General features: G+C 38.3%; 1 protein-coding gene across 2 annotated transcripts in view; it reads right to left on the bottom strand.

Moving 5' to 3' along the window:
* Window positions 1-24749, bottom strand: part of slc39a10 (solute carrier family 39 member 10) — a 62971-nt gene that overhangs the window by 36919 nt on the left and 1303 nt on the right. The window contains exon 2 of one of the 2 annotated variants that reach the window (XM_008117276.3): window positions 7304-7450. The exons of the other annotated variant lie outside the window; for it this stretch is intronic. The gene's annotated coding sequence lies outside the window, so the exon portion shown is untranslated. The remainder of the gene's footprint in view (window positions 1-7303; window positions 7451-24749) is intronic. 2 annotated transcript variants of the gene reach the window in all.

Genomic DNA, 24749 nt, shown 5'->3' with positions numbered 1-24749 from the left:
CAAAAATATCCTCCTAAAGGAAACAGCTCTATATGAAACACGAAGATCTTTACCAAAGAGGTGGCTACAGGGTGAAGACCCCACTTTTGTCATCCTGAAGTTTCCCAAGCTCTCAAAAACTGACACAATGATATTCAAGCAATTTTCACTCCCAAAAATGCACCCACAAAACACCCCAGAATTCCATGCTATCCCATAACACCTCTATTTCCTTTGTAGTTCCTCTCAAAATGACAACAAAATGTTGCTATTTTGTGAAGGACTGCAGAGGGATATGAAGGTAATTTGGACTTGCTGTGTAAGTATGTAGCCCATGATGTTCTGAGGGAAATGGTTCTCTGGCCCCTTGCAGTTGCCCACTTCTGCTTTATAAAGATGGCTTTTGTTTTTGCAGCATATAGTTCCTACAGACTTAAGCTAAAGAAGTATACACAGGCATGGGAGGGGGGAAAGGGAGGAAGGGAAAGAAAGGGAGGAAGAGGGAGAGATAAGATAGAGACTTCTTAACCTATTTTTCCAGTCAGCAGTTCCACCCAAGATTTTCCCCTTGGCTTTCACCCTGTAATAGAACATGTTAAGGTTTTCTTTGTCTTTTGCCCATAAGTAGTAAAATGAACTGGGTGGTGCCCATTTGGAGCAAGAAAAAAATTAACTGGTATTCCTTCAAACTTTGTGAACCGCAGAAAGTGGTACTCCAAAAGAAAGACATGAAATTATATTGAGCATATGTAGCTAGGATGGGAATCATGCAGCCTACAAACTAGTGTTGGGACAGTATCCTCTAGCATTCTTCAGAATTGGCTAGATCTACTAGACAATTCCGTCTGCATTTTTCAAACCAAACACATAGGGTAAAATGCAACAGTAGATACATGCCAGAACAATGGATGCCAATGGCAGAACAGGCTTTCCATTCTCCCTGGTTACAACTCCAAGATATGGGGGTTGCATTGGTGAGGAGAGGGAAGTCTGTTTGTGTAACACTGGAGATTACCTAGTTTCTCCTGTAGAAAATGGAGATTATTCGGGCAAATATTTTGGGCTACATGACAACACCTGACAGCAAACAAAACTATTCAAAGTGAGATAGTCATTGCCTGTAGGCTTCCTATGCCCTCATGAAATTAAATCTGACTGGCTGCATGTTGACCTCATGGTTTCTAGGAAACAGAAGGTTGGTTTTAGGGAAGAAAATGACAACAAAGTAGCAACCAAAGAAGTGGAGGAAATTCATAAAAAGATAAGATATGAAGGTGAACTTGGGCAATTTGTCACCCACACCTGAAAACATCCAATTTGACATCATGATTAGAACCTGGAAAAAAAGCAACATTACAGCATTAATTTCAGAGAAACCTGTGCAAGCACCAAGAAACAAATGTATGTGTGTGTGTTTTTAAAGTAAGTTATTTTTAAGTGCCGTATTTGCTTTCTCTTGCTTAGTGTTCTGTATATTTCAATAAAGTGCATTTGTTATGTATCAGTTCAGGGATAGTCTGCTGAAGTAGATTATTTTAGGTTAGAAAGTGCTAAGGTAGTTTCTGTTAAGTAAGATTTTCTCAAGTCATAAAAATGAGTTATGGGAATCCTCTAGGTTCCCATAGAGAGTTAATGGAAGCCTGGCAGCAACGGGTAATACAGGTTGCTGCAGACAGAGGTAAGCGACCTGTTCTAACCTAACATTTGCCCTACGGGAAATCATTATTTCAAACCCGATTCTCATGATCATAAGCCAGACACAAGAATCAAGAATCCTCCTGCTCACAAATCTGACAGCTGTACCCTGGGGCAGGAAGATGTTTCTTGGGTCTCTTACGTTTCTGAAAATACTATTAGTGTGGATGCATATTAGGGATTGTAAGGTAATGAGCCCAAACCTTCAGAGCTTCCTTTAAAAAAAAGATAAATGTATGCCCTAGTAGACATATTTTGAAAAGTAAAATCTTTGTAAAAGTAGAAGAGCAAAAGCCAAGTTTTCCTGTTATATAAAAGCAAACTGTGTAGGAATCTTCCCAAAAGAACTCCTGCTATATCATATGAGATTATTTGGTGAGAACTCATCCAATTAAGTTGACTGGTAACAAGATTTAGGACAGCTGCTTGGGAGTACTTCTTCAGTCAATGCATAACTTTCTGAATTTACTCCAATACAAGATGATGCCATTAGGTAACAATTTAAAAGGCATTTAAAGAATGAGGAGCAGGAGCTGGAATGTATGCTCTCTGAGAGCACTAAAGGTCATAGACTGGTGAGCTTTGGTCTGCTACAGTCAGGGTAACCTAGAGGAGTATGAAAGAATGAACTATGGCTAACATCTTTATGTGGGAAGTGATTGTGAGACTGTAATCAGAGATACCCACGTTATTTAATGCTACAGGCATGTACCATAATTTATATTTGGAATAACATCATTCTTTTCTTTATAGTTAGGAAATCCAAATAACAGAATTCCTCTTTATCAGCAATCTGAATACAGAGGGTGCAACAATCCAGCCGGATGGGACAAATCCCCTTCCCAGTTAAGGTCTCCCCCCCCCCCCCAAAAAATCTGTTTTACTACTGTTATTTACTGCCACAATTAGCACACACTCCTTGGAATTGGAAAGCTCTCATTTAAATTAATATTCTAGCTATACGTACCAAAGTCCACAGTGTAAGCCATCTGCATAATTCATGTACTTTGCTTCTACCATAAGAAGGGAGACCTTTCCATCCTATTTGCAGTAAGAATCAGGTTGGGGGGAAAATCCAGAGTACTGTATGGTTCCTGTGGGACCAGTACTTGCAGTTTCATTTATCAATTTCCAAGAAAATGTGGCCTCTCAGAAGAGAGACAGGTAACAAAATGTGTGTTGTTGTTATATGCATCTGGCTGCCATAGGCTCAGGGAATATTGGAAAGCTCTGGCTGCCTGGCCAATCCACCCTGTGTTCTCCTCCTTCCACTCAGCTAATGCAAGCACACAGCAGGGCAGCTGCCCTGGAAATGGGTGATGAAGGATGGGCGTGGTGTGGACTGGCCTGGCAGCCAGCACTTTCCAATGTGTCCCAAGCCTGTGGTAGCTGGATGCCTACTCTTGTAATATTTTTATACAGAAGCTTTGTATAAGTTAAACCACAGGATCCAAAGTACTCCCACCTTCCCTTTTTCCTGTCCCTGTCAAATTTCTGACAGTGGTGGAGCAAGAGCTTCTAGAAATAACTGCAACATTCCTGGATGTACTTCACTTTCCTCAAAAGTGGCCATAGTGCTAGCAACAAGATGTTTTGATTTTTGCAGTATTTTTGATTTCCTGAAAAGGGAGACTTAACCGGTAACAATAGCTAAGCAACTTCATTTTAGTTTCTTTGATAACTTCCACAATAACCTCTTTTTTGATAAATTACCTAATGTAATGTTTCAAACTACTGACCATAATTTGACCTGTCAAATAATATATAAATGAAAACATTAGGATGGGTGGTCTTATTTTTATAACTAATTTTTAAATGTGTTATTTTTATAGCACATTGGGTTATTTTAAAATCAAATACACCACTGTTAAAAAGAAAATCCAACACCCAACTGATTCAATGACTCTCTGGAGGTAAAACATCAAGAATTACCAGAGCCCAGAGAGATACGATGCCATACAGAATCCTCTTCTCAGAACAAATTCCTCAACACATCTATTTGTTCTAAGCTGCTTTAAGAAATCACCTCAGGTCAAAAGGCAGGATAGTACCACAGAAAGAAACAATTAGGATTAGCCATAGAGGAAGTTGGAGCCTCGATGCAAAACTTATGGGAAACACTGGCTAAACAGGTAAATTAAATTTACAGAGATAGCATATATTATGCTCATGAAGAACTTGGTCAATCATTCAGAATTTAATTTTATGGAATAGATTTTATAGAAAGCATGGCAGAGGACCAAAAACTTTGCTAAAGTATCTCACCAGTTAAAACAACAATTCTAAGAGAGCTGAGATATATATGCTCTTTTTAAACTCCCTCTCCACACGTTTTGACCCTGTCAACATCCTGACCTGGTTTCTGAAGCAATTACATTTCTTAAAAGTCTCTCTGCACACTTACAATTCTGAACCATTCTTATCAGGTAACAAGCAGAGTCAGAACCATGAAAGCTCCGTCATCAAATCAGCCTGGGACCAATTTAATGCTGTATGTGACAACATCTTAAAACTGCCCTTTCAAACCTTGTCAGATTAAGGCCATGCTGAATGGAAGAAGCACTTAAAACTTTCTCAGTCAATTTCCTACTGTCAATGCAGAGATGAGAGGGTAAGCACACAACCCATCTCCTCTTAGATGGGAAGAAAAGTTGTTAAATTCACTGGTGCTGGTTTACTTACAAACAAACACTGACAGGAGTGGGATATAAATGCAGTGGCATACCTAATCGCTCCAAAGGTCCCAGCTTCAAATACTCATTTTGTCAGTCCCTGAACTCTGGCAACATCTCATTAATCTATAGGTTTAAGAGGTGAAGCTGACCTGTCACTAAAAACAAGATACAGTGAGACCAGGAGTTGTCTCTTTTCTCATGTAACCTCAGAAGGGTTATCACCTGGGAGAAGAGGTATATTCATTTTTCCACAGATATAGCTAATTCTTCACTGGATTGAATTCTGTAGCTTTAAATCAACATTAGGCATACCCTCACCTTCACATTGGAAGTCATAGGGAGGAGGGAGAAAGCTTGTTTTCTGCTGCCCCGGAGACTAGGGTGCAGAACAATGGCTTCAAACTACAGCAAAGGAGATTTCACCTAAATATCAGGAAGAACTTCCTCACTGTGAGAGCTTTTTGGCAGTGGAACTCTCTCCCCCAGACTGTGGTGGATGCTCCTTCTTTGGAGGTTTTTAAGCAGAGGCTGGATGGCCATTTGTGTGTGTGTGTGTGTGTGTATGGGGGGGGGGGGGTGCTTTGAATGCAATTTCCTGCTTCTTGGCAGGGGGTTGGACTGGATGGCCCATGAGGTCTCTTCCAACTCTATTATTCTATGATTCTATGGAGGGGCTGGAATGCTGCATAGAAAATTAATCTAGAAATTTGAAAACCTTTTTGTCATAGATCTTATGCATCCAGCTCTTCAATGAAAATAAATCCAAAGTAAGTCATTAGTGCCAACCATTGCTGTTGTTAACTGTTGTGCAGTCAACTTTGACTTATGAGGAGTCTATGATAAGAGATTTACAAGTCACCCTATAATCAGCAGCCCTGCTAAGATTCAGGGATGTGGAGAGTAAAGTACATTCACCTGAAGTGGGGTCTTCCTCTTTCCCTTCTACTTTACCAAGCATTGTTGTTTTTCTTAGTGAGTCATGTCTTCTCATAATTTGGCCAAACTGAATAACTGCATTTTTATGCAAAGGGAAAACAAAAAGAGGCTCTTGGTCAAGTGTGTCAGGAGAATTTAGCTCCTGGCCATAATTCTGCATGAATAAGGCAGAAGCTACTGAAATCCATAATTGCCCTTTTAATACAAAAACAAAGAGGTGGATAACCTGTTGCCCTCCTAGTGCAGACTGACAGCTTTTCCCATCATCCCTCACTATTGACCTGCCTGTCTGGGGTTGATGGGAACTGGAGTTCAATTATGTCTGGAAGACCATAACTCTCACAACCCTGCTCTAAAATTGCCCCACTAATTCATACAAGGAATGCCACCTTATAACAGCTCCTACCTCAGACAACCACAAATTACCACGTAACCTACATGTAAACATTTCAGCCTCTACAAATGGTCCCAGAAATATGAAAATGCATTTTTGATCCAGCCAATTATTTCAACTTTAGCATGCTTTCTCACATATGTTGTTTCTTTTTAAAATGACCTGAAGTTTTGATTCAATGCAAACATAATTTTTATGTGTCTTCTTTAAAATTGAAGGCACAGAAAAAGTGTTTGATTCAGAGGAGACATGCACAAAAGAAAGGCCTTTAATGAAGAACAAGAGCTTTCTATAAGAGAGAACTGAAACCCAAAGTTCCGTTTCCATTTCCAGAAGGCGTTGCCCAGTATTTTGAGCCACATGTTGCCTCTATTACAAGGTCCTGCACTGCAGTCTACAATACAGAACCACCTCATCATTGGAGTCAACCCATTGAATATAAGCCTGCCTTTCATGCCGGGGGGGGGGGGGATCATGGAGGAACAAAGAGTCCTGCTGGGCCAGACCAAAGGCCTATCTTGTGCAGCATTTGGTTTCTCACAGTGGCCCACCAGATCCTCACGGGTCACACAGAAGCAGGGGGGAAAATGAAGGCACACCTACATGATCAGGCACTCCAGCAACATATACTTAGAAACACACTGCTTCTGACATTGAAAGGTTTACACAGCCACCCTGACCAGGAGTCACAGCCTTATTTATGTGCGTGTTTATATGCCTTTGCCTGTCAATTTACAGAAACCTCATGAATTTTAAAAGGCAAGGAATACTCAGAAGTGGTTTTACCAGTTCCTTCCTCTGAAATGAAGCCTACAGCACCTGGCATTCATTACTAGTCTCCCATCTAAGGACTAAATATGGCTGACTCTGCTTAAATTTCCAAGATTAGATGGGATCTGGTGCCTTTAAAGCCCTGCGTTCCACAGGGGGCAATTTTATTTTCAAGGACAATTTGAGAATGAGTTATTAGCAGTGATTTTTTTTTTTTTTTGCATTTCTTATGGTTTTAGGTGCCTCATAACAACAACAACAACTGACCGAGTTTTGGAGCATAATACTCCTGACCTCACAATGGTTAAAAAACTAAGTATGGATCGTCAATGTTGTAATCCCAGGTGACACCATAATTCACGAGAAGCAACTGGAAAAGCTGATGTGATACGAGGATTTAAAGATCAAACTGCAAAGACTAGCATAAGCCAGTAAAGGTGGTTCCAGTAATGACTGACACACTGGGTGCAGTGCCTAAAGACCTTGGTCAACATTTGAAAACATTAGGCGCTGACAAAATTACCATCTGTCAGCTGCAAAAGGCCACCCTACCTGGATCTGACCATATTACATCACTGATACATCACATAGTCCTAGACACTTGAGAAGTGTCCGACATGTGATCCAATACAACAGCCAGCATAGCGATCTTGTTTGCTGTGTACTAATCTTGTGTATCAAACAGTAACAACAACAACAACAACATACTTTATTTGTATTCCATCTTATAGCGCTGAGCGGACTTTTTATATATAATATAAAAATGTATACTGTGACGCACAATTGTACAACTAGTATCAGAATGTACATGGTGATCAGCTGGTAACAATGGAGAAAGGGAAAGTCTACTCACCAAAAGAAAGAAGTGAGGACAGCAGGGTTAACTACAGATGCATGAGCACACAAAACTTTCATTCCAAACACCCTACTCCTCTGTGCTCTTTTAACATTACAAACTATACAAAATGTCTTTGTTCTGCATATGAATGTAGCAAGAAATCTGCAAAAAAATCCAAAGCACAATCATTAATTTCATGGGTAAGTAAATATTTTTGTATTTTTAAAAAAAGATTATACGCCACAAGAAATTAAATGTCGGGGGATAGGGTATTCTCAACAAATACACGCAATGAAGTTGGGCACTTAAGTTACCCTGAATTCGATGCTGATTATTCAAATCTATTTGTGCTTTTATTTTTCTCTTTCATAGATGCCATGTTTTCTGGAAGCTTGTTTATACTACATTAATAGCCTTTTAGGCTTCGTGTGAATAGGAGTTCACATTTTGAAGAAGAATAATTATATTATTTGGGGGGGGGGGGGGTCAGGATTTTAAAGATGCTCAGGTGGGGCATGGCCAAACAAAGGTTGGGAACCTGCTTTAGAGTATTTAATTCCTTACATTAATTTATTTAAGTTGGAGCAAGCTCTATAATATGCCCTGCGTGAAGCATGTCTTTTCTCTTTTTCTCATAACTCCAGTTTCTAGTACAATAAGAAACTGCAAAAAACTTTCCCTGTGCATTTTCACCACAAAATGCCCAAAGTTTGTATACCCAATCATGTCTTCCTTTATACTCCTTTTTTTCTAAGCTAGACAGGATCTTTCTCGGAAGCTAAACTTTATCAGAATGAGAAGTTTGTTTTTGCTACATTTTTCATAAAGGTTACATTTCAAAACACCATTTAAAATAGTCATGAGATTACAAATAAAGAAGTGGTGCAGCATAATGTAACATTTGCTTCTTTATTCTATTATTTTAATGTCATTTAAAAGGTTATTACCATTACAGTATTTTTCATTTACATCTTCTACTAAACTAAGTGTAAACTTTTAAATACTGCATTTAATACTGTAAACATTTATCTCTCAGTCCTATGCATTCTCACTCAGAACTAAGTTCTTCTGTGTTCAATGAAATTTACTTCTAGATGTGAATAGGATTGTACTCTTATTATACCTCAACATTATTATCCATTAAAAACCTTGTTAGGCTATTAAACATCAACAAATCAGAGATCTTGCTAACATATCTTCACTAAAGATAGTTTTGTTATATTCTAAATACTAGTTTTACTCACTGTTTTTATAAAACGTTCATACGCAAATTCTTCTCAGAATGCAGAGTTGCTTGAATAAATTCATCTATTCTTCAACTCATCTCACTAAGAGCATTTGTCCATTTTAATTCTTAACAATTTAGATCCTTTTACACATTCTTAGAATTATTCTAACATATCATGTGCTTGGAGAAATCACTTAGTACAAGGGTTTTTGCCTTTATCATCAACACGCGCACACTTTCTTAAGGATTTTTGTATTTATATATTTCAAGATGAAAATTAATACAGATGATAATACAATGTTAATTTTTATAACAAACTTTTATCTAAGAGAAGAACTGTAACATATACAATCAGGGACAAGGACTATAAAATATAAAACTATAAATAAAATAAACTTATAGAATGAAATCCCCTTCACCCTACCAGTCACTATCATCTCAGCAAACTCAGACACAACTCAGCAGCTTAATCTGACAAATCAAAGCAGAAGAGCATCAACCCTACATGAAAATGGGTGAGATCCTCCTCCATCTGAAGGTCCAAAGGAAGACCATTCCACAGATGAGCAGCCAGAACTTGAAAGGCTCACAGCCTTGGCAGAGCTATGCATATCGGTAGAACAGACAATAATCCTTTGGCTGTGTATTTTAAATTCCTAGATGGTGCATACCATGCTACCCAATCTGTTAAGTACTAGGGGAGATTGGAGAACAAAATCTTAAATACCAGAACTAAAAGTTTGAAACAGGTCTTGACCTAAACTAGTTGCCAGTGAAGGGGTCTATTGAAAGTAGAAATGTCTGAATATTTAGGGAGATTTAAAACAACCTGGACAGCACTGTTCTGGATTACAACCAGAGGAAGGAGAAGTAGGAAGGCAACCATGCCATTAAACTATTACAAAAATCCAGAAATGACATAAACAAGGCCTGCACAATCAGATGGGTAGTCTCAAGGTTCAAAAATCTACAGACCATACAGATATAGAAATATGCTTTTCCTGTTGCCCTCAAAAAGGGTTCAGGGATAAGCCATCTTCCTGCAGGATTCTGAGGTTTCAGGCAAATGACAAGGAACCACAGTGAAACCCTGTAAATGTAGTGGCCACAAAGGGTCAAAGATTACATGATCAGGCTGAAACCCCAAGATCTCCATTTTAAACTACATTCAGTTTAAGACAATGGTTGATAATCTACGAAGAAACACTCAATAGGGAGTTGATTATGGACTTCCGCACAGATGCATCTACGGATTTGGAATTCTGGAAAATGTAATTTGAATAAACGTGACACCAAAAACCTTATTCTGAAACCAGAATTCCAAGAGAAGGGTATATAATGAAAAAAGAATAGGGCCCCAAACAGATCTTTGTTGCACCCCTATAGCAACAGGGAAAGCTTTTGACATAGACCCCCTGAAATGAAGCAGAGGTGGAATACTAAAATGATTGACTTGAACCAAGACAAAGCATTCCCAGTATTCCCAATACTATCTGATGGTATAAAGAAGTGGTTCTTAAACTGGGTTCCGCAGAATCCCAGGGTTCCGAGAAGGGTTATCAGGGGTTCTGTGAGAAGATTACGTGTAATGACGGTGGAAAAAACTTATTGTCTGATATTTTTTATTCTAGTAACATTAAAATTTGTAAGGTACCTCACATTTCAAGAAATAAAAAATGCCCCCATGTAATTGACAGCTAGTTGGCACACATACGTCTTGTCATCTGTTCCAGTACCTTCTCCGTCATTTTTCAGTCAGTTGCATCAGTTGTGTCACGGTATGTGTATACATATCATTCAGTGTTAAAACATGTTAAGTTATATTTTTTATGGATAAATGGTTAAAAGGTGGCAGTTTGAAGAGGAAACTAGGGCAGGATTTACCCAATCTTAGTGAACAAGTCAAAGAAGCCCAAGACAACAGTAACAATCCTGGAACATTTGTCGAGAAAAACAGTAAAATCCAGAAATATCTTGCAGAATATTTTTCATACGGTTTCACAAGGTAAAATGTTTTGCAAGCCTCTCAAGACTTGGACAACTGGGGGAAGGCATACTGAATTTGGTTGATTCTGATCTCAAAGAAAACGGATTGTCCTGGAATGAATGCAGATGGTGCAATGTCTTTCACTAGGACACACTGTGGATTTATTGCTTGTGTTATTATGTATTAGTATTATGCCCAACATTGGAAGTAGCCACAGGCAGTGAAAAACATCCTACCGAATCTTCAAAGTGTGTTCAATGGAGCAGTACAAATAGTGAATTTTATAAAATTGAGGCCCCCGAATTCTCGAATTTTTATTGCTCTCTGTGAAGAAATGGGAAGGCAATTCAAGACTTCGTTACTTCACACTGATGTAAAATCGTTGTCCTGGAGCAAAGTTTTGGTTCGACTTTTTGCCCTTCGGAATGAACTTATGTTGTTTCTATCTGACTTTTCATTTAATCTGTCATCAAGGCTGTGAACTCGAGTGCTTACAACATTTGTCATATCTGGTTGATATATTTTCAATTCTCAATGAACTGAATCTATCTCTTCAGGGTTCATGTATGACAGTACTTTCAACTCATGTCAAAACTGAAGCAATACTAAGAAAAATCCAATTTGGAGAGTCTTGTGTGAAAAAAAGTTATTGAGAGCTTTTCTATACTGTATGACTTTTTGTGTGAATCAGAAACTAGTTGCATCAGAAATAGAACATCTACAAAACTTACATACTTTATTTTGTGATCCATTCACAGCCTCAATACGTAATATGGTTCTACCAGTAAGAGAGTTAGAACAGCTTATTGACATAGCAACTGACAAGAATTTAAAGGACACTTTCAGTCTGCCAATGGTATTTGAATTTTGGGCCAAGCTTAGAAGTGAATGTCCAGACATAGCAAAGAGTTATAAAAATACTTTTACCCTTTCCTACAACATACCTTGCAGAGGTAGCATTCACAAAATACACTCTCATTAAGACCAAGCAAAGAAGTAGATTCAACTGTAAAGCAGATATGGAAACCCAGCTATCCAACATCAGAGCTAACTTCATATGCTATGGTAAATTTAAATTAAAATATTCCCAAGATCATGCCATAGTCTGTAACTATCAGTCATGGAATCACAATGTTATAGATTTCCCATATTTTCTTGTAAACTTGTCCAAAATCTAATAGTACTACAATGAGGAAGCAAGGTTTTTTTAAATGAAGTTAATGTCAAATATGTATATTTTGTAGGTAATAATGTTGATTTCAAATATATTCTAAATGGATTTAAAATGACGGAACATCCTCTGACCTAAAAGCCAGCCCCTTCCCCAATTTAGCTTCAAGACAAACTTTGCTGAGAGCAGCTTATGGAAAACAACACCTCATGTATTCAGTTCTGAACTGGCACAGCATTCGACAAATCCTTACTCCAGTACATGTAATTATTGAAGATACACGTTCTAATACAGGACAATTATAGCCTTGGATCCTGTTTGCAACACTCTCCTTTGTACTGCCTCTCAAATTATGAAGTGTTTGACAAAGCAGAAAATGTGAGAATATGATCAAGCACCTATATTCCGGCAATTGCATTCAACAAGGCAAGACTTTGCCATGATTTACACCTTCTCTTTCCGCCCAAGAACTACAGCACAGTGTGAATGGGTGTGTCTTGATTTAACCTTTTCACAAAAACAATATGAGTTTGGTTGTCTTATGAATAGGAGCATACAGGCAAGCTTCAAGGCAGAAGTGTACCTTCTTCTTGGTTTAATCACCTCTGACTTTTAACATCTTAAAAGAAGATAGTGAGGTGAATGAATAGACCTGGCATTACAAAGGTAGATGAACTACTTATCCCATCATGTCTTGCCACTGGCCAAGATAGCTAGGGATGGTGGAAAACAGGCTTTAGTATCATCTACCCTAAAGCCGACTCACTCCACCACACTGGATTTTCTTGAAAGCTCTGAATCAGGGCTGGGATTTCTATGTGTGACATTTTACTACAGCTTATAGAATGTGAATTGTCTTGAAAAAACTCAAGCTTGTTAAATTTAACAAATTGATTGTTAAAAGTGATTTTAGGTACCTTGTTTTTTTCTTTTTTGCAAATGAAACTATGTTTCCTCTTTTTTGGTTTTATTTTTAATATTTATGTTCATCTCAAAATATAGACCTACGGTCTCTTTTAGTCCTGACCCAATGAATCCATTAGATTTATCAACATGCTGACTCAACAATTGATTCAGTGGGTTTACTCAAGTTGGTGCTAACTCTACAGCAGAGCTTTCCAAACATTTCATGTTGGTGACAAACTTTTTAAACATACATCATTTCGCAATGCAGTAGTTTAGTTTTACAAGCAACCCAGAAATCAAATCAATCCTTATCCTTATTGTAATAATAAAATGTTATATTACACAAAATATTTCATGAAAACCTTTCATTTATATTTTTTTTAAATATCTGATTTATTGCTTGGTTTAGGTACACTCACGTTCCTCACTACATTTGTGTGACACACACATTGTAGCTGACACACTAATATGTTGTGACAGGATTTGCAAAGCCCTGCCCTGCAGAATGCCTGCCATCATTTGGTTGAAATAAAATTTATGAACAGACATATTACACCCACTATACACCCAACATGTTTCTTTTCAAGTTATTACCCCATAGAATAATATACTATGAGCCTTTAACTACTTTACAAAAGAGCTAGTGGTCTAAGTATGGACCCCAAAAGACCAATATTTGAATTTCTGCTTAACTATGGAAACCCGCTGAGTGCCTTGGGTAGCTTCTTAGAGACAGTAATGGCAAATCCCTTCTGAACAAACCCTGCCAAGAAAATTCAGTAATAGGTTTTCTTTAGGGTCACCATAAGCAGGCAATGACTTAAAGGTACACAGAAACACCACATTTCTCATTAATGTAATATACTGGATATACAGTACCTTTAGCTCAGTACAGATAGTCCCCAAGTTACAAACATTTGACTTATGAACAACTCATAGTTAAGAACGAGGTGAGACAACAAGTGAGAGAAATCTACCACACAGAAGGGAAATTCACTCCTGAAAGACATATCATGGGGAAAAAAGGTATCTCAACTGAAGCTTTATTTCCAATACTTGTTTCCATGACAAGCCAAATTTTTCAAAATCTAATAATCACAGGGACAGAAAGTGAGATGAAATCTTCTGAACAGAGACACAGACAGAAAAACAAATACCACAGGGGTGTTACCCTTCTCTATGCTATCTAAAGCTAATATATATAAATTTTTGGCTGGAGTTGCTTAAAAAATGTACCTGTTCCAATTTACAAGCAAATTCAACTTAAGAACAAACTTACAGAACCTATCTTATTTGTAACTTGGGGACTGCCTGTACACTGAAAACTGATATGTCACTTTACTGGCTGACAAGATGGTTCAGGAAACGATATACCATATTGTTCTTATGGTTTCATAATGACATCACAACACGGCAACTCTATGAATGCCGGGATTTAGTTCTTGGCTTTGGAAGATGATACCCAGTATACCAAATTGAAGTATACCAAATTGAAGTGGTTGAAATATAGGACTATGACTCTCAAGACCTGGGTTTGAATTCCAATCTAGTCACAGAAACCCACTGGGTGCCCTTGGGTATGTCATATTTTCTCAACCTCAGAGGAAGACAAAAGCAAACCCCTTCAGAACTAATCTCATCAATAAAAAGGTGTCACTAGTTCACCTTAGGGTTGCTGTAAGTTGGAAATAAACTGAAGTCTCATGATGACAATGCTTGTTCTCATACGTTTCACACTGAGATCATGTCAATTCTTTATGAATCCTGAGATCAAGTCCTTGGCTCTGGGGGGCTATCCAGTACACTGCTAAATTACTGTAACTCTCCTCTGTCTCAATAAGGATTACCTTGCTTATTTCTATTTTACGCTGGGTTCTGTAGTTTTCTCAGTTTCAAGTTATGAGTATCTACTTACTATAAACCATCATGGACTTTTCATTTCATGAAAATAAACTGCTCTAGCAGCCCTTTCCTCTTGTATATTCTGGGCCCTTTACTCTCCCTAAACAAGTAAAAAAAAACATGCACACACAAGGCACATAGGCTGTAATAAGCCAAGGTTTAAGAGAAGTGGTTGCAAAAATGGCTTCCAAGATGATGCTGGATTTTAATGTTCAGAAGCCCCACCAAATACAACAAATGGCCAGGAATTCTGGAAGCTGCATTACAACATCTGGATGCATGAATATATATGGCAACCACTATTTTAGATTGACATCTAATTTGTGTTGTGGGAGATCGGCAACACAATTAAAAGAAAAAAGAAACAAATGAAAACAGGAAGCAGAACATAGCCTTCCTAGATAATATGATAATCTGGCTCCTCTACTCATTTGTAAATTAACATGGTTTACTGGTTAGATCAGTCAATTTATATGCATATTTAACATGACCAAGACTTAAGGAAAAATACATTAACCATCAGTGGGAAACAACTGAAATAAAACTTTTTGCTTTGTTATTTAAATTACAATTTTAAAAGCGGGTTTAAGCTAGGCATCCTTTATTTCTCATGGTTCCCCATCCACCTTGTCATTGCTTTCTGTAACACATGTTTCAACACTGTAAAGGAAGACTACTCTGAATCTTATTAAAAGAAATACTATTCATCATTAAGAGTATATGGCTGCTACTTCTGTAATAATTTTGTAACGGCTAAAAACAGTATTCTTAAAAGGTACTGAGGCTGAAGTTTCAAATAATTTCAGCAAATAGCATCTGAAAGCTTCAACACCAGCAAAGTTTGCTTATGTGAAGTAACAGACTGCTCAGAAACACCGACACATTTTTGGGGGGACTTTACTGTTTTATACAAACTACAAGGGGTCTATTAACTGATTGGGAGAGTAGATTCAAGCATAACCACAGCACAATTCAGTAGTCTAGACATCAAACAGCTAGTTTTCTTTTAAGATGCAAGTCTTTTGCATTAGTAGGTGTCAACTTACAAAATACTGAGTTGATTCACGTTTTCAAGCAATGGGGTTATTTTCAAATGTCATATACATATATAATTTCTCTAAATAATTTTGAATGTATAGCCACAGTCAGAGAGAATAAATCAACCCCTTTCCAATTCTTATTTCACTTTTCAAAAGACAGACATAATAGCACTTCAACTTTGCTACATATTTATCATGAATACAGACATAATGGAACAGGAACGTCAGCCAGTCACAACAAATAAACACAACTGTGTTAAAATTAGAATTATATAGCCCAGTGGAAGGCAGGCGTCCTATATCCACTTGTCCAGGAGCAAGTCGCTTTGAGTTCAGCAGGACTTACTTCAGAGGATTCTGTATAAAAGCTTCATGTAAGCCAGACAACACATCAAAACTGTTTTTTTGAAGTCAGTTGCCAGGCAAAAGCTCAGAAAACACTCCTTGTAGAATACCTGCAGGTGGCTTTAACGTTGTACTTTCCAGAAGGCCATTAAATATTAGACCAAAATGCACTGAGCTAACAGAAAAATACATTCTTTTTTTTCAACACTCTAAGACTTTGTCTTTTTTATACATCTCTACTATTGGGTGTTACCAATCACTTTGCTTTTTGGATATTTTGACACCACAGGAAAAGTAATCCTTGTTTCTTTCTTCCTCAAGGCCAAACATTTTAAGGAAAACTGAATTGTATGCAATACTTATTTTCGTGTCAACCCTAAATCTATCCCACCAATTTAGCAAACTAACAAGCTTTATTCACAACATAATTGGTTCCTGTATGTACTGATATACTGGGTATCAATTTTGGTTGGGGGAAAAAACTGTGTGTGATATGAAGCAGAGGAAGGGGTATTCATAGTCCAATACTATGTTTCTAAACTCATAGATTATAAAGTTCTATGGAAATAAAAGTTTATACTGGTCTTTCGCACAGGAACAACTACATATGTTGGGGATTATTTATGAAACCTTACTGGTTATCTACTTTACTTGTACTAAAAGAAAGAGAAAGACATTTGCCTCTTTTTGAAAATGTTTATCTTCACAATTACAAAATACTGAAAAATGACTTTTGTTTTTCAAAGTAACATATGCTTGCTGACATGTTTATAATTAGTGTTTCTAGGTTCCTTTGATATTAATATAGATCAAGCATCCCTCATCCGGAATTCCTAAATCCAAAATAATTCAAAATCCAAAATTGTCCACATGGGTAGCTGAAATAGTGACATTTTTGCTTTCTGTCTGATTGTTAAGGTTCACAGCCCTGTTTCACCATTGCCTCACCACTAGCTACTTTCAGTGGGACAATGGATTCTATGAACAGAAAGATGGAGTGGCCATGGGGAACCCTCTCAGCCCAGTAGTAGCAAATTTCTATATGGAACACTTTGAAAAACAAACCCTAGAAACAGCACCAAAAAAGCCAACTGTTTGGTTCAGATACGTAGATTCACAATTTGGAGCCACGGAGAGGAAGAACTCAGCAAGTTCCTGGACCACCTTAACAGCATCCACCCAAACATCCAATTCACCATGGAAAAAGAAAAGGAAGGAAAACTGCCATTTCTAGATGTTCTGGTCACCCGTAAACCCAATCAACAATTGGGCCACACAGTTTACAGAAAACCTACACACACAGATAGATACCTTCATAAAAACTCCAACCATCACCCAAGTCAAAAAAAGCACAAACAAAGCCCTGACAGACCGTGCACAAAGAATCTGCGAACCTCACCTCCTCCAAGGTGAACTAAACCACCTAAACTGGGCTCTACAGGCCAATGGATACTCCACCACAGACATCAGAAGAGCTGCAAGGCCAAGAACAAGCCATGAGAGTCAAGACAAAAGATCCACCCAGAGGAAAGGTGTTCTTACCATACATCAAGGGAACCACTGACCGCATAGGCAAGCTGATGAAGAAACACAACCTACAAACTATCTACAGACCCAAAAAGAAAATCCAACAAATGCTACGGTCAGCGAAAGACAAGAGGGATTCTCTCTCCTCTGCAGGAGTCTACCGGATACCATGCAGCTGTGGACAAGTATACATAGGGACCACCAAACGCAGTGCCCAAACAAGAGTCAAAGAATATGAAAGGCACTGCAGACTAATTCAACCAGAGAAATCAGCCATAGCAGAGCACTTGATGAACCAGCCTGGACACAGTATATTATTTGAGAACACAGAAATGCTGGACCACTCCAACAACTATCATGTCAGACTACACAGAGAAGCCATTGAAATCCACAAGCATGTGGACAACTTCAACAGAAAGGAGGAAACCATGAAAATGAACAAAATCTGGCTACCAGTATTAAAAACTCTTAAATCAAAACAGTAGATGGGAAACCAACGCTCTGAGGGCAGAGGAGCCCCAAGGATGGCTAATGACTGAACAAAGAATGCCTCCCAGGCAAGAGACAAAACCTTTCCAATGCTAATTAGCGTGATTAACTGAAACATTAATGCTGGCTTCCCAGTGACAAAGGACTCTTGCCACACCCTGGACTCTCCACGGATATATATTTTTTCCTTTCCTTGCCTAGTTTATCTATGCCTCACAGCCTCTGAGGATGCCTGCCATAGATGTGGGCGAAATGTCAGGAGAGAATACTTCTGGAACATGGCCACACAGCCCAAAAGACATACAACAACCCTGTGATCCCGGCCATGAAAGGCTTCGACAACACATTCACAAATTTTGTTTCATGCACAAAATTATTTTAAAATATTGTATAAAATTACCACCAGACTATATGTACAAAGTGTATATGAAATATATATGAATAACATATTTAGTCTTCGGTTGCATCTCCAAGCTATCACATTATGCACGTATATGCAAATACAGGCATTCCAAAATCCAAAACACGCATTCCAGATAAAGATACTTGCCATGTAATAAACTATTACAACTTAGAAACAAATACACTGCTTCCCACTTTTTTCAGCAGAAACACAGAGAAGAACTTCTCAAATTACTGGAAAAGCTTATTTTCAAAATAACTTCTACAGTATGGGGGATATGGGGTTACTAAAGCCAGAACAAATAGACTAATTAGTTTGCAAACACTGCAGGTAATTCACCAAAAACTAACATTCTGGTTTTAAAGCATTCTGGTTAAAATATTTTTAAACATTAAGTTAACTGTTCACATATGTATGGATTTCAATATGTATGTTAAGAGTATACAGGACAAGGCAAGATGACTTCTCATTTAACCTTGGCTTCCATTCAGTTTGAAAATGCTTAAAATACTATGTAACATGATTTTTGTCCCAGGGTTATAAATGTCATTTCCTAATTGGTTCTACCATAAAAACATGGAAAAGGTTTATTAAACTACAAAAATTAATGGGACAGCACTTATATAGACGCTACTACTCATGGTTCTGATTGCATTTGCTACTGTATCATTTTGTTTGACTGAAAAGACAGATTTATTTATTTATTTCGTGTCAAAAGCATTGTACAACAAATACATTTCAAATAATGGAAATTAAAAAAAAGAAAAGAAATCACAAGCAACTAAATAGTTTTGGACCAAAAGTGGGCAACAGCAACCGCATTGTCTGTAGCTTTAAACAACTCCTCCTCCGTACATGAGGCAGGGCATTGTGGGCAAGCATACATATGCTGAGTTGTTTGTTCAGCTCCACAGTCACACAAGGTGGAGGATTCCTCTAGGTAGTGCCACCTTGCCAAGTTGTCTTTTGATCTGCCCACTCCACTTCTGAGTCTGTTCAGGGACTTCCAAGTTGCCCATTCTTGGTTTGCCCCTGGAGGAAGACCCTCTTGGAGGGCCATCCAGTTAGAATTGCCAGGTTTAGCTGCCCAGAGAGACACCCTTGCTGCTGGAGGAACATCAAGAGGAGTGGTGGTTCTCATGAAGCTTTTCCTTGATTTGAGTCTGGTAGGAGGAGGGTGATAGCCATGCAGTGGGTGGCTTTCACAATGTTCGACCTTTTTTCTCTCACCGTTAGCAGCAACTTCCCGTCGCATGTCAGGAGGGGCAATGCCAGCTAACTTGTAGAGTTTATCAACAGGTGTAGGTTTAAGGCATCCCGTGATGATTCTGCATGTTTCATTCAGTGCTATGTCCACCTGCTTTGCATGGGCAGACTTGTGCCAAACAGGACAGGCATACTCTGCAGTTGAGAAAGACAAGGCCAGGGCTGATGTTCTTATTACTTGTGGGTCTGCTCCCCATGCGCTGCCAGTCAGTTTCCGCAGGATGTTATTGCATGCAGCTACTTTGTGCTTGGTGTTCATGCAGTGTTTCCTATATGTTAGTGTTCGGTCTAAGGTGACACCAAGGTATTTAGGATGGAAACAGTGTTCGAGCTCTTGGCCTTCCCAAGTAACTTTCAGTTTCCTGTTGGCTTCGCGGTTACGTAGGTGGAAAGCACACACTTGTGTCTTGGCAGGGTTAGGCTTCAGGTGGTTCTCTTTGTAGTAGCTGGAGATCTTTCAAGGCATTGGTGAGTTGCCTTAAAGGATTGCCATAAGTCAATAAAAGACTTGGAGGCACATACATAATTTGCTCAGCCCCAATGCATAGGTCAGGCAGAACTGAATGACAACATTATCAGGCAAGTAGAGAAAATGAATATGCAGCTATTGCTAACATGCCTAAAAAATAAATGTCAAAAGATATACAAGGCTGTTGTGCAATTAAAGAAAATGTACGTGTAATGCAAATGTATATATAAAGCATTACAGCCAGATCTATTTTTTTCTTGGCCAGCGAACACTACAAGACTAGCAAAATTACATGGTAAAACAATATTTTTAAAAAATTAATGTTGCTATAGGTATAAATGTGTTTGATTCAGACAAAACAGTTTTTAAAACAAACTGAACAGAAGATGCCCAGATGGCAGAATACTGCTCACAGATCACTTTTGTTAGCATTGTATTAACCAAACAGACTGATGATGCAATTATAGAAGTGTGTTCAGAACAGTATTGTTTTTAACCTGATCCTGTGTTTCTCTGAAAGTTATTTTTGTTAAATAAACCATGTTATTCTTGTGCAACAGGAATAAGGTAAGTCAGCCTCACTAACTGAAAGATTTATAGTACATTGTTATACACGTTGCTACAGAAGTAGTGCATTACAGAAATCTTCATGCTCCATTGACTTCTCCATATTTTGTTGAGATTATAACCTGGAATTGAAATGGATTTAATTGCTATTGTTACTGTCTAAAGAACATCAAAATCTTTACTCCTGCGACAGTGTAAAATATTTTGTCGAACCAAAGCTAATTAAACACAAACAACGTGCCACTTGTTGACTGGGTAAGTATTCTCACACACACACACACACACACACACACACACACCCCACAAGTAAATGCAAGCACTTTGGCAGCAATTACAGCTGCAAGTCTTCTTGTGCCTCTATAGAAGTATCTTCCAAAAATTCCAGTTTTGGGAGATGTGTAGGTGACAGCTCTCTTATGGATGATTCTTCCATCTCGGCTGTGGACCTCTTCAGCTCCTTCAGAGGTACCACTGGCCTTTAGGTTTCTTCTCCAACTAATGCTTTCTTAACCAATCATTGAGTTTTGGTTGATACCTTCTCTATATGTTGCAGTTAAAATATATTATTTGCAGTTTCTCGCAATATCACAATGATGCAGGTCAATCCTTTTGCAACTTGCTTACTTAGGTCTTGTGTCACAAAAATACTGCGATCCCTACAATACTGAGAGTATTGTTGATATCTCATTGTCAATTATACACATTTCAACTCAGGCTATATAACAACACAATGTGGAAAAGTCAAAGGGTAAATATATTTGCAAAACACTGCCAAGTTTTATTCTCTTTAACTGTGCTTATGCTCAGTAAAATATAACATTATGGTCTAAATTTAATTACTAGTCTTAACATAGCTAAACCTACCGAATCAACTGCTTAATAATATAATACTTGTGTAAGACCTATTGACTGCATATGTTTGGTTTGCTAGCAGGTGGTTTAAGATGTAAATTTATAATGTACACTTAACTGGGTGTAAGTCCCATTATGTTTGCAGGCATGTGTCACAGGTCTGATAAACCACACGGCATATTAATGTATATTTTGAGAACTGTGTTCTAGCATCTTATTTCCATTGCTTCTCACATCTCTCCAATCAATATTCATTAGTACAGACAAATTACTTGTCTAGCAAGATGAATGGTACAATCCAAATATGAAGCCCAGAATATGTGGCGATCTGTGGCTTTACTTTTGAAAACAAAATCTAGTTCATCTAGTGAAGGACAGAGTGCTTTAAAAAATTCTTAAAAGCCAAGGAAAACCTCTGCTAGGTTTTGGATAAACTTATCTGGCAGGCATGAAAAGCGAGAATATTTGTTTTCTGTTAAGTACAGTATTAACATATGCATCCAAACTGTATTGTAGGATTATTTGCACATTTAAATGCATACTTTTTAACAGATCACCTTAAATTTCTCCTCTGTACTACTAGTTCAAAATAAAGTATGTACATAAACAGCTGTAGGAACAAGAGACAATTACTTGTCTTGTGGATGCAGCAGATGATGGCACATTCAACTATTACAACACGCACTTAAAATAGAACAATTGTTCCCATGTTAAATTGTTGTAACTCATGAAAAAGGTTGGCTCCAAACAACACTGTTGGGTTATACCAGGCAGTAAGCTAGCTGAGATTTCTGGGAATTGAAGTCCAAAACAACTGGAGGGCTGAAGTTTACCCATGCCCGGGTTATACTATAGCTCTGATCTTCTGAGATGTGCTCTACCAAGTGTCAGCAGTAAATAAAAAGGTATACCAGTCCAGCTAGAGATAGCCTTAGTATACTGTATGAAGGCAAACCGTTTCCTGCATTGGAAAGTGTGTGCTCAATTACAAAAGTGGTGTCTTTGCAAAGCAGTATTTTAAAAGAGCTGATTTTCTGCACACCTTCCACTGCCAATTTTGTGCTATTAGCTGCACTAACCCCAGTTTATAGACCAGTACAGCAGGGTTGGAAACACTGTCTTTTTAGTTCCTTCATCATATTCTGAGCAGGACAGAACTAGTAAGACTATTTCTGCCAAAAATGGAATTTTCTTCCAGATTCTTTAAATATAATCATTAGACTTATTATATTTACTTACATTTAATTTTGAGCTTTTTTTACAAGAGCTGTTTTAACTTTCATGAGGCAAGGTGCAGATAATGTTTTGTAGGAAAATAACAAATGTGTATTTAAACATATAGGTGTTGCACATAGGAGAAAGTAAATACATGATTATTGTACTCTGAGACACTAAAGAGTTAAAGGGCAGTCCAAAAATCAAAGGAGGGGCCTTCGAAACATGCAAGAGTAATGCAATGCTTTCAAAGAAAAGAAACAATGGGCTTGTCAGGTATCTGGAATTGTCCATAAAAATGAATAAATGGACAACACAGGAATCTGAGAACAAGAGTAGTGTGCCATGGTTGTCCCTTGTGTTGTTCGTGTGTGTGTAAAATAAAACATGTGCATAAGGCCCTCATTTAAATCTGCAACTCAGGCTGGCACAGAGCGAGGCACGTGAGTGGCTGGGAAGGTAGAAAGAAGAGAAGGAGGAAGAGGCATTGTGTAGCACTCCAATCCTCCTCACGAGGCCCCCAGCCTGATCGATACCAAGCCCATGTCCTGCCAAGGCACCATTTCAGGTCATTAGAGCATACATGCACCCACAGGGGCAGGTAAAAAATTACCCCTCCTTTAAAACTACCAAAAAGGAAAGAAGACTATTGACTGGAAATGCTTGTCTTTCTCTTCTGCTCCACCTCCGAAAGCACACCTCAGGAGCTGGATCGCAGGTCCCCCACCCTACCAATCTCCACCTGGAGGGGAGGGAAAAGGGACCTGGATACAGAAGGAATAGTGGTGAGGGAGCATCAGAGAAAAGGGGGTGGGGAGAGAGATGGAGACTAAGGTCTCTTCCACACAGCCAAATAAAATCCCACATTTTCTGGTTTGAACTGGGATATAGAGCAATGTGGACTCAGATAACCCAGTTCAAAACAGATATTGTGGGATTTTGTGCCTTGATATTCTGGGTTATATGGCTTCTTGCACAAGCCCATGCCCAGTACCCTCTAATTTATGACCTGCCCACCATATTCCTGGTTTTGGTTATTGAGGTTTGCTTTGATTCATTTTAATTGTGTTTTTTATACTTTACTCTTCTTAATTGTTGAATTACATTGTTATTTATTTATTATGTTTTCAAATATGTTCTTAGTTGTTTAACTTTGATGTTACTGGGCTTGGTCCTGCTTGTAAGCCGCCCTGAGTCCCTTTGGGGAGATGGTGGCGGGGTATAAAAATAAAGTTATTATTAATATTATTGTGTTGTGGAAAACTTTCATGGCCAGAATTCACTAGGTTGCTGTGAGTTTCCCGGGCTGTACCTTACAACCTCTGAGGATGCCTGCCACAGATGTGTGTGAAACATCAGGAGAGAATGCTTCTTGAACATGGCCATACAGCCCAGAAAACTCACAGCAACCCTGTTGTTATTATTATTATTATTATTATTATTATTATTATTATTATTATTATTATGTGTGGTTTATATGAAAGGGGTGATGTGTGTGGTGTATATTTAGGGGATGATGAGTGTATATATATGAAGGGGGTGGTGTGTGGTGTATATGAAGGGGGTGGTGTGTGTGTATATGATGGAGGAGGAGATGGTAATACTCCTTACAAGGAGTAGTATATGGTAATACTACCATTATACTTCTGGTTAACAGCTACCATCCGTCTCTATGCCCTGTTCGCCCCAGCAGCTCAACAGATACCTTGAGCAATGATAAATCTATTTGCCCCCAAGGAACTGGGAAATGGGACACTTCTGTTCAATGTTTTGTTTTATGTCTGATATAACAGGTTGCATTTTTATTTAATTTTAGTTGTTAAGCTATAATTTGTTTCTATGTTGTGTTGCCTATTTTCACTATTATGAGTGTACTGTTGTGTTCGGGCATTGAATGCTTGCCTTTCATGTTTGGAATCCACCCCGAGACCCTCTGGGGAGATAGGGTGAAATATAAAGTTTTTTATTATTATTATTATTATGTGTGAGTGTGTGTGTGTGTGTGTGAAGAGGGTGATGTGCGTGCATGGGTTTCCCAAGGTCAGCAGGATAAGGGGAGAGACAAGAAAGGGGTTGTATGATGTACCAGGGTCA

Source organism: Anolis carolinensis, chromosome 1 (genome assembly GCF_035594765.1).
Source record: "Anolis carolinensis isolate JA03-04 chromosome 1, rAnoCar3.1.pri, whole genome shotgun sequence".
Classification (NCBI taxonomy): Eukaryota; Metazoa; Chordata; class Lepidosauria; order Squamata; family Dactyloidae; genus Anolis; species Anolis carolinensis.
Note: the sequence above shows the minus strand (reverse complement) of the source record. Positions and strands in the feature narration are given on the sequence as shown.